The sequence below is a fragment of the Microcaecilia unicolor genome, chromosome 6 (genome assembly GCF_901765095.1).
Source record: "Microcaecilia unicolor chromosome 6, aMicUni1.1, whole genome shotgun sequence".
Lineage (NCBI taxonomy): Eukaryota > Metazoa > Chordata > Amphibia > Gymnophiona > Siphonopidae > Microcaecilia > Microcaecilia unicolor.
In genome coordinates this window covers 98,785,417-98,794,747 of record NC_044036.1, presented here as the reverse complement: position 1 = coordinate 98,794,747, position 9,331 = coordinate 98,785,417, and the positions used below count along the sequence as shown (strand labels likewise).

At 45.9% G+C, this 9,331-nt stretch overlaps 1 protein-coding gene across 1 annotated transcript in view; it reads left to right on the top strand.

The window, feature by feature from the left end:
* The window catches only part of PRDX6 (peroxiredoxin 6), a 33,918-nt gene that overhangs the window by 5,074 nt on the left and 19,513 nt on the right, over nucleotides 1-9,331 (top strand). The window lies entirely within an intron of this gene.

The following is a 9,331-nucleotide window of genomic DNA, read 5'->3' as shown; positions in this document are numbered from 1 at the left end:
TTAGACCAAGAGGGAGATGAGAAACAGATGAAGGATTACTGTGGGAGGAGGCCTTGAACTGTGAACCACCCTTGGGTGTGGAGATACCCTAGATCAGGGGTAGGCAACTCTGGTCCTCCTGAGCCGCAGGCAGGTCAGGTTTTCAGAATATCCACAATGAATATGCAGGAGATAGATTTGCAAGCACTGCCTCCATGGTATGCAAATCTATCTCCTGCATATTCATTGTGGATATTCTGAAAACCTGACCTGCCTGCGGCTCTCGAGGACCGGAGTTGCCTACCCTTGCCCTAGGTGAACTTTCAACTGTGGATCAGATACCCTTTGCCAGCACGGTCTGCCTTTGACACACCTTTTGACCTTGGGCTGGTAACATTCCTTGTTACCAATTTAAATTGTATGATCTTTAGAGCAGGGACTTGTGTGATTATCATCACTGTGTATATTGTAGTAATATTGAGGAGTTGGCATGAAGGAGCTTTGCTGTGGTATGGTGCCCTTTGATTGTATTAATCATATTAAAACTCTTCTGCCTTTGAGAGGAGCTGATGTTTGGGACTAGAAAGGCCTGCATTGCTTCCCTTGCCCAGTGGGATGGTATCAATAAAAAGCAGGATGGACTGTTAGAGAACTAAACTGCTAAAGAATGAAAGTGTAGGTGGATTGACATTTGGTCTGTAAACTGCAACCTGAGGGAGTTACATGTCCAGTATATTTGCTGCTAAACTCTAGTAATCTGAAGAAATCTGAATTTACTGCAAATTTGATAGTTTGTTGGGCCAATTTATGCTCACACATCTGCATAATTCATAAGGTCCTCTTCTTTTAGGTGTTTATATGTATTCTCAGACATGTAAGTGTTTGTGATGGGTACTAAGTTGACAGCATTGAAAATGGAGGTTCTTCAGTTATCCACAGGCAGTGTGACATTGCAAATTTCTCCATGCCCTGCCAGTTGCCCTCTGGTGTACACTATGGGACAATCTCTGGAGGGGAGAGGCTAAATTGATTTCTATGCTTTTAGCAATTGTAATCCTAACTGCTGAGCCTGCCAACAATCTGCACTTGAATGGGCTGGAATTAGCTCTCAACAGTAAGTAAACTTAAATTGAGGTGGAGACAGGCCTGCTTATCAGAAGTAAGGAGGTTCTAGTTGATAATGGGTGGGAGGAAGCAGTTGTCTGATGGTGATATGGTTTATAAAGTAGACTAATATAGGGCTGGCCCAACCCAAGTATTAGGCAAGACTCCCTGGTTGTCAGGGGCAGCACACAGCAGTTGAAGTGAAAGCAAAAAGATCCTGACAGCCACACAAATTCATAGAACCATCAATGACCCCCCCCCCCCCCCCCAAAGCATGCTCTTGTGTGGGAAAGGGGGCAGGTTGGTGTGGGTTTGGAGTTTTAAGGACCGAGATTCTAGACGGAATGGTTTCTGGTTAATATGGACCACCTATTGTACTGTTTACTGGCGGGGGGGGGGGGGGGGGGACTGGGAAGGGGAATTGTTGGGGTTTGTTTTATGCTTACTGTTGTATTGTTAAAACTCAATAAACAGCTTTGAAAATAAATACCTCTGTGGCATAAATGCAGGGGAAGCAAGTCTTTTTAATAATTAAAAAAAAAAAAAAAAAGCTTTGGAATAAGAGTAAGGTGAATGTGAAAGGGAACACACTCAGGAGTATTTTAAGAAAATATTTAATTCTGGGTAAAGGTTCTCTGGTTGATGGCCTCCTTTTGTTAGGTGTCCATACCTGGGTTGATCTGGGGACCCCCCCCCCCCCCTTCACCCTTCTCTGAGGCCCAGTGGACCAGTAGGGATTTTTGTGGGGTGAGCTGAGGGGGTGGAGTCATGGAATGTTGGTGGGCTTATTTTTTTAGCGCTCCTTGGTGAATGAGCCAAGTCACTGACAGACAGTGTAGCAAACTATATTAGATTACTGTGGTGTGCACTGTTCTTAGTGCTTTAGTAATTTGCATACCATAGGAGAGTTAACTCATTTAATTTAAGACAGCAGTCAGGTAGTAACTTTTCATGACTGTGGAGTTAGTAAAAAAAATACCGATTCCAGCTTCAAAATTTAAAAAAATATCTAATATAATAATTTGCTCCTTCAACGTTCGAATGTATCTCACTGAGATTGTAATCATCTCCTGATGTCACTGGCCCGCACTAGAACCCTGCTTGCCTGACGACAGGAGATGTTACTACAGAGACGCTGTCGAGGAGCCGCTTCAGATGTTTAATGCCAGAGACAGGGTCCCCCCTCCCTCCAGTTCCACGGTCGTCGTCCCTCCCTCCCTTCCAGTTCCAGGCCCCCTTCCTCTGATTTTTTAAAACTCATCTTCACTCACCACGTCGGTGTTACGGCAGCAGCGGTAAAATGCACCCAGGCTTGGCCCGTCTCTCTGTCTTAGCTCTGGTCCTGCCCTCGGAAACAGGAAATGAGGGCGGGACCAGAGCTAAGACAGAGAGACAGGCCGAGCCTGCGTGCATTGTACCGCTGCTGCCATAACACCGACATGGTGAGTGAAGAAGAGTTAAAAATCGGAGGGAGGGGGCCTGGAACTGGAAGGGACGGAGGGAGGAAGGGAGGGACTACAACCATGGAACTGGAAGGGAGGGACCCTGGAACTCGGAGGGGGGAGGGAGAGGGAGGGAGGGGGGCCTGGAACTGGGAGAGAATGGAAATGGGAGGGAGGGGGGCCTGGAACTTGGAGTGGGGCGGTGTGATGCACATGTGGGGGGGGGGGGAGGGCAAGGGACAGAGGAGAATTGCTGCACCACGATGAATGGAGGTGGCAGGGGAGAGATCCTGCATATGGATGAATGCAGGGGAGAGAGCATAATTGGTGCACACGGGACACACTACACTCTCTCTCACTCACACAGACACACACATTCTGTCTCTCAATCACACACTCTTTGTCTGACACATACTCATTCATTCTCTCACACACATACTGTCTCCTAACAGTTCCCTTAAAAACATAATTGCCATTAGAGGACAACCTTGCTAGCGCCCATTTCATTTCTTTCAGAAACGGGCCTTTTTTACTAGTATATATATATAACGACAAACTTACTATATATTACTACTACTAATCATTTCTGTAGCACTACTAGATGTACGCAGCGCTGTACACTTGAACATGAAGAGACAGTCCCTGCTTGACAGAGCTTACAATCTAATTAGGACAGACAAACGAGATAAGGGAATATTAAAGTGAGGGTGATAAAATAAGGGTTCTAAACAAGTGACTAAAGCAGCATCATAAAGGAGTGGCCTAGTGGTTAGGGTGGTGGACTTTGGTCCTGTGGAACTGAGTTCAATTCCCACTTCAGGCACAGGCAGCTCCTTGTGACTCTGGGCAAGTCACTTAACCCTCCATTGCCCCATGTAAGCCGCATTGAGCCTGCCATGAGTGGGAAAGTGCGGGGTACAAAAATAAAAAAAAAATAAAGGTGGGCTTTTAGCTTAGATTTGAAGACGGCCAGAGATGGCGCTTGACTTACCGGCTCAGGAAGTCTATCCCAGGCATATGGTGCAACAAGATAAAAGGAACGGAGTCTGGAGTTAGCAGTGGAGGAGAAGGGTGCAAATAAGAGATTTACCCAGTGAACGGAGTTCCCGGGGAGGAATGTAGGGAGAGAAGAGTGGAGAGGTACTGAGGAGCTGCAGAGTGAATGCACTTATAGGTCAATAAGAGGAGTTAGAACTGTATGCGGAAACGGATAGGAAGCCAGTGAAGTGACTTGAGGAGAGGGTTAATATGAGCATAACGACACTGGCGGAATATTAGTCATACAGCAGAATTTTGAACAGACTGAAGAGGAGAGAGATGGCTAAGTGGGAGACCTGTGAGAAGCAAGTTGCAATAGTCTAAGTGAGAGGTGATGAGTGTGAATGAGGGTTCTGATAGTGTGCTCAGAAAGGGTGAATTTTGGTGATATTATAGAGAAAGAAATGACAGGTTTTAGCAGTCTGCTGAATATGTGCAGAGAAGGAGAGGAAGGAGTCGAAGGTGACCCCCAAGGTTATGAGCTGATGAGACAGGAAGGATGAGTGTTATCCACAGAAATAGAGAATGGATATAAAGTATTGGTCAATAAGTTATATTTACCCAGTGGCGTAACAAGGGTGGGGGCGGTCCGCCCTGGGTGCACGCTGCTGGAGGGTGCAGAGAGCAGCCGCGCGCCTGTTGGCTCCGTTGGTTCCCTGCTCCCTCTGTCCTGGGACAGGTTACTTCCTGTTCCGGGGCAGAGGGAGCCAGTGGAGCCAACAGGTGCACGGCTGCTCTCTGCACCCTCCAGCAGTCAAGAATGTCTCCGGGGGAGGGGGTGTCATGCTGCACCCTGGGGGGATGGATGCCACTGCACCCGGCGGGGGGGGGGGGGGGTGCGCACAGCGGTGATCTGCCCTGGGTGGCAGCTGACCTAGGATTGCCACTGTATTTACCAGTACTTTAGATCGAGAACAAAAAATGTAGGAGTCCTTTTTACTAAGCGGTGGTAAGCTCTAACGTGTGCTTACTGTGTGGGGAAAATTCACTACCGCAGGGCATGCTCAGGTGTCAAACAGCTAAAAAAAAATACTTTGCATTTTTTTATCACTGGGGATGGAAAGTAGGCGTGCCCAGCACTAATCGGTTAATGAAGCTACATTTCCATACACCAACCGATTGGAGCATGGTTAGTGTGGGTCGGGAGCTCTTACTAACTAGTAAATAGTTGTCTGCATGGGCTTCCATGCTAATGGCCGTGTGCTAATTGGGAAATTAGCACATGGCCATTGAAGAGATGAAAAATCATCCATTTTACAGACACGCTAAAAGTGGCCTCAGTGTGTGCTAGTCATAGCACAGGCCACCTTTTAGTGCAGCTTTGTAAAAGGGCCCCTTAAAACCTAAAATCAGTCAGAGTTGGAGGTTTAGTGTGCTGACTCCACAGCCCTGATAACTTCTGGTGAGCGCTGATCTGAACCATTCACCTGAGATGTATATTGTAAACATGTGCCATTTCTTTGTCTATCTTATGATGAAAGAAACAGTATGGGCTGTTGATCCTAATCAGGTAATCTAATACTCCAGAGAACTGAAAAACAGCCAAACACAATCCAGAGGGTTGTGTAAAATGAATGTAAAGAGATGAGTAAAGTGGGAAATACCCTCAGAAACCAAGGCTCCCGCCAAGGTCTGGTCAACGAAACACTATTATCTATAAAAGACTTTGTGCCCGTGATCTAGTTTCTTTCATGGGGTAAATATTCCCTGCTTCACTCCTTCGTAAGAAAAGTTTAGTTAGCTTGAGACCAATACCCCTGACAGTATGATCCAACTGAGTGGTTCCTGATGAAGCCCTGTTATGGTGAAACAAATTGGGTCCCGTTGAAAATCAGCAGTTGAAATGTGGGGTTGTCAAGCCAGCATTTATTAAGCTAAGTTGATGCATGCTATGCTGTAGCTTGAGCAGTTTTTGTTACTCGGTTACTCTTCAAATTTGTGCTCTTATGGGCAATTTTGTATGATGCTCCTATATGGGCAATTTTGAATGATTGAAGCAGGGAATATTTACCCCATGAAAGAAACTAGATCACAGGCACAAAGTCTTTTATAGATAATAGTGTTTCGTTGACCAGACCTTGGTGGGAGCCTTCGTTGACCAGACCTTGGCGGGAGCCTTGGTTTCTGAGGGTATTTCCCACTTTACTCATCTCTTTACATTCATTTTACACAACCCTCTGGATTGTGTTTGGTGTTTTCCATTTCTTTGTCTGCCAGTTCCCCCTCATTATTGGTAATTTAGTCTGTTGACAGAACAATTTACAAAGAACCGTCTTCATCCATTGCCAGTTTATAATATTTAGATTTCCTGTAGTTAAATATGGGAGTTGTTGTAGCTTAATGTGAACAAGTGCAAAGTGATGCATGTGGGAAAGGAACCCAAATTATAGCTGTCATGCAAGGTTCCACGTTAGGAGTCACAGTACAAGAAAGGGATCTATCTAGGTGTCGTCGTTGATACGTTGAAACCTTCTGCTCAGTGTGCTGCTGCGGCTAAGAAAGCAAATAGAATATTAGGTATTAGGAAAGGAATGGAAAACAAAAATGAGGATGTTAAAATGCCTTTGTATCGCTCCATGGTTCGACCGCACCTTGAATATTGTGTTCAATTCTGGTCACTGCATCTCAAAAGATATAGTGGAATTAGAGAAGGGCGACAAATGATAAAGGGGATGGGACGACTTCCATATGAGGAAAGGCTAAAGCGGCTAGGGCTCTTCAGCTTGGAGAAAAGGCGGCTGAGAGGAGATATAGAGGTCTATAAAATGAGTGGAGTTGAAAGGGTAGATGTGAAGCATCTGTTTTACGCTTTCCAAAAATACTAGGACTGGGGGGCATGCAATGAAGCTACAATGTAGTAAATTTTAAAACTAATCAGAAAATGTCTTCACTCAACGTGTAATTAAACTCTGGAATTTGTTGCCAGAGAATGTGGTAAAGGCGGTTAGCTTAGTGGAGTTTAAAAAAGGTTTGGATGGCTTCCTAAAGGAAAAGTCCATAGACCATTATTAAATGGACTTGGGGAAAATACACTATTTCTGGGATAAGCAGTATAAAATGTTTTGTACTTTTCTGGGATCTTGGCAGGTATTTGTGACCTGGATTGGCCACTGTTGGAAACAGGATGCTGGGCTTGATGGACCTTTGGTCTTTCCTAGTATGGCAGTACTTATGTACTATTGGACACAAGCAGCACTGCATACATAAGAAATGGCTCCTGCTTTGTGGAGCTTAGTTTATGCAAGACAAAACTTTAAGCCAGAACAAGTTCATACCAGTAAAACACATGGTAAGATAGAATACAACTTCTTAAAGTATCTGAAAAACCAGTCAGGCTCTCCTGTCATACTTGAATTTGAAAGTGACTAGGTTTAAAGCAGCATCCTGTATTTAACATAATGTGACACATAGAAGCTCAGTTAGGGTCTTAGCTGGGGCATAAGAACTGAAAATGTCTTTAAATCTATCCCAGTAAATTTCTAAAAGCAAGATAAGATTTGGCTAGAACACAGATCTCTGCTATGTGCAGAAAGGATCTTAAACATAACAACAAGTGTTATTGGCAAACAGTGGAACTTGAGTAGCAGAGTGAAGCACATTCCCTACTGGGAATTTGACTTTTTACCTTGGCTGTATTTGTTCTTGGTCAGTCCAATGGAGGCGGGCCATTTTAAATAATTTCTGCTTGTACCACTGATTTAAAGTGTGAAGGAGAGGGAGAAAAGGGTTCATCTAATCACAGTTTCCAAAGTGTTCTCTGGGCCACCGATGACATGCGAGCCTACTGCTGTATGGCATGATAACTTGGTCAGGCACTTGTCACTAACACTATGCTGTAGAGCAGTAGCTCTCAGACCAGTTTCTAGGATTCACCCAGACAGTCTGGGTGAGTGTTTAAATACTTGCATGACTAGTCTTACAGCTCCTTTTTCTGAAATAGTTGTGGCCTATGACCTAAAATCTCACATCTGCTGTTCTCACCTTGCATAAGCTTTCCACCTAGGGGAGGGAGGGAAGAGGTTTAGGACTTAGCTCCTGTCTTATTTATTTAGATTTTGCTCACACCTTTTTTTAAATTAGGAGCTTACAGTGAGTTACATTCAGGTGCACTGGATATTTTGCTGTCCCTGGAGGGCTCACAATCTTAATTTTGTACCTGAGGCAATGAAGGGTTAAATGACTTGCCCAAGATCACGAGAAGCAGCATGGGGATATGAACCGGGCACTTCTGGATGTCAAGGCTGGTGCTCTAACCACTAGGCTACTCCTTCACTGGTTGTAGCTCAAGGTACATTATATTCAGGTATAATAGGTATCTTCCTGTCCCTTGAGGACTCCCAATCTAATGGGCCGATGATCAGAAGCAAATGCAGGCGCTAGAGGCTATTAGCACCATACTAGCGCCTGCATTTGCTACCACCCCATGATGAGAGCCCCCGATCGTGTGAAGCATGCTCACAGGCTCTTACGCAAGTACCATGCAAATGCATGCTAAACCTATTCATCCCCAATGATCAGCGAGCAGCGCACCAAAGATTGGCGCGCTGGCTGCGGCAAACCCTACACCATAGGGTTTGCAGACCATTGGGGAGGAATGGTGAGCCCTGTCCAGCATGCATTTGCATGCTAGCAGGCCCCCATTCCCCCCTAATGCCTCAGCCCCCCACAGGAACCTCAACCTGATCAACTACCCCAACCCCTCTCAGCATTCCTGAGATGTCCCTGGTGGCTCAGTGGGCCGTGGTCAATCCCCCACCCCACCTTAGGTTGGAGGAGGGAGGTGGCCTCCCTCTTTCATCAGCGCCGCCTGCAAAATGGTGGCACCCAGCCCTGCCCACTGTATCCATATAAGGTGTGAAGACCTGCCCAGCGCATCCCAGGATACACTGGGCAGGGCTGGGCGCCACCAGTTTGCAGGCGATGCTGAAGGAAGTGGGGAGATTTACCACGGCCCACTGGGCCACCAGGGACTTCTTACGAATGGTGGTGGAGGTTAGTGGGGGCTGGAGACCCACTGGATCTCCAGCCCTGTCTGAACCTGTGTCCAGCCCCCGTTCAGCCTTTTTCAGAGCAGGGGTAGTTGGGGTCTCATGGATCTCCAGCCCCTGTGTTTGACAGCCCAGACTTGTCACCAAGTGCATGCTGAGGCGCACTTCTACCGCATGGTCAGAGAGAATTGCATGCAGTTATCTCTGATCATAGGTGCGGTAAAGCCCTGTGGTGTTCCAGCACTGTTTTTTAGAGTGCTGTTTGGAACAGCATGGGGCTTTTGATCTGCCCTTAAGTTTGTAACTGAGGCAGTGGAGGGTTAAAGTGAGTTCCCTGAGATCACAAGAACTTAAATACTTTGTTCTTGCTTAGGTTACAATAGCCAGAGCTCGCACTTGGGCCACAAGACATTCTGGCTACCTTGGTCAAAACTAGTTCTTTGTTCCTAGTACACGTCTCTGTTCTGATATTAACCTTTCCCAGTTTTCCCCATGCAAACCATTTCGGACATCAGGTCCTTGGATTTTTTTTTTTTCCAGCCCTGTTCAGCATGCTACAGAGCTGGTGCTTCATGCTGGCTCTGGACATATCTGATCCTGCCTAAAAATACAGCTTTTTGAGCAGTGATTCCCAAACCTTCCCTGGGCAAACCCCAGCCCAGTCAGGTTTTCAGGATGTCTACAATGACTATTCATGAGATCAATTTGCATACACTGCCTCCTTGGTTTGCAGATCTTTCATATGCATATTCATTGTGGATAGCTTGAAAACCTGACTGG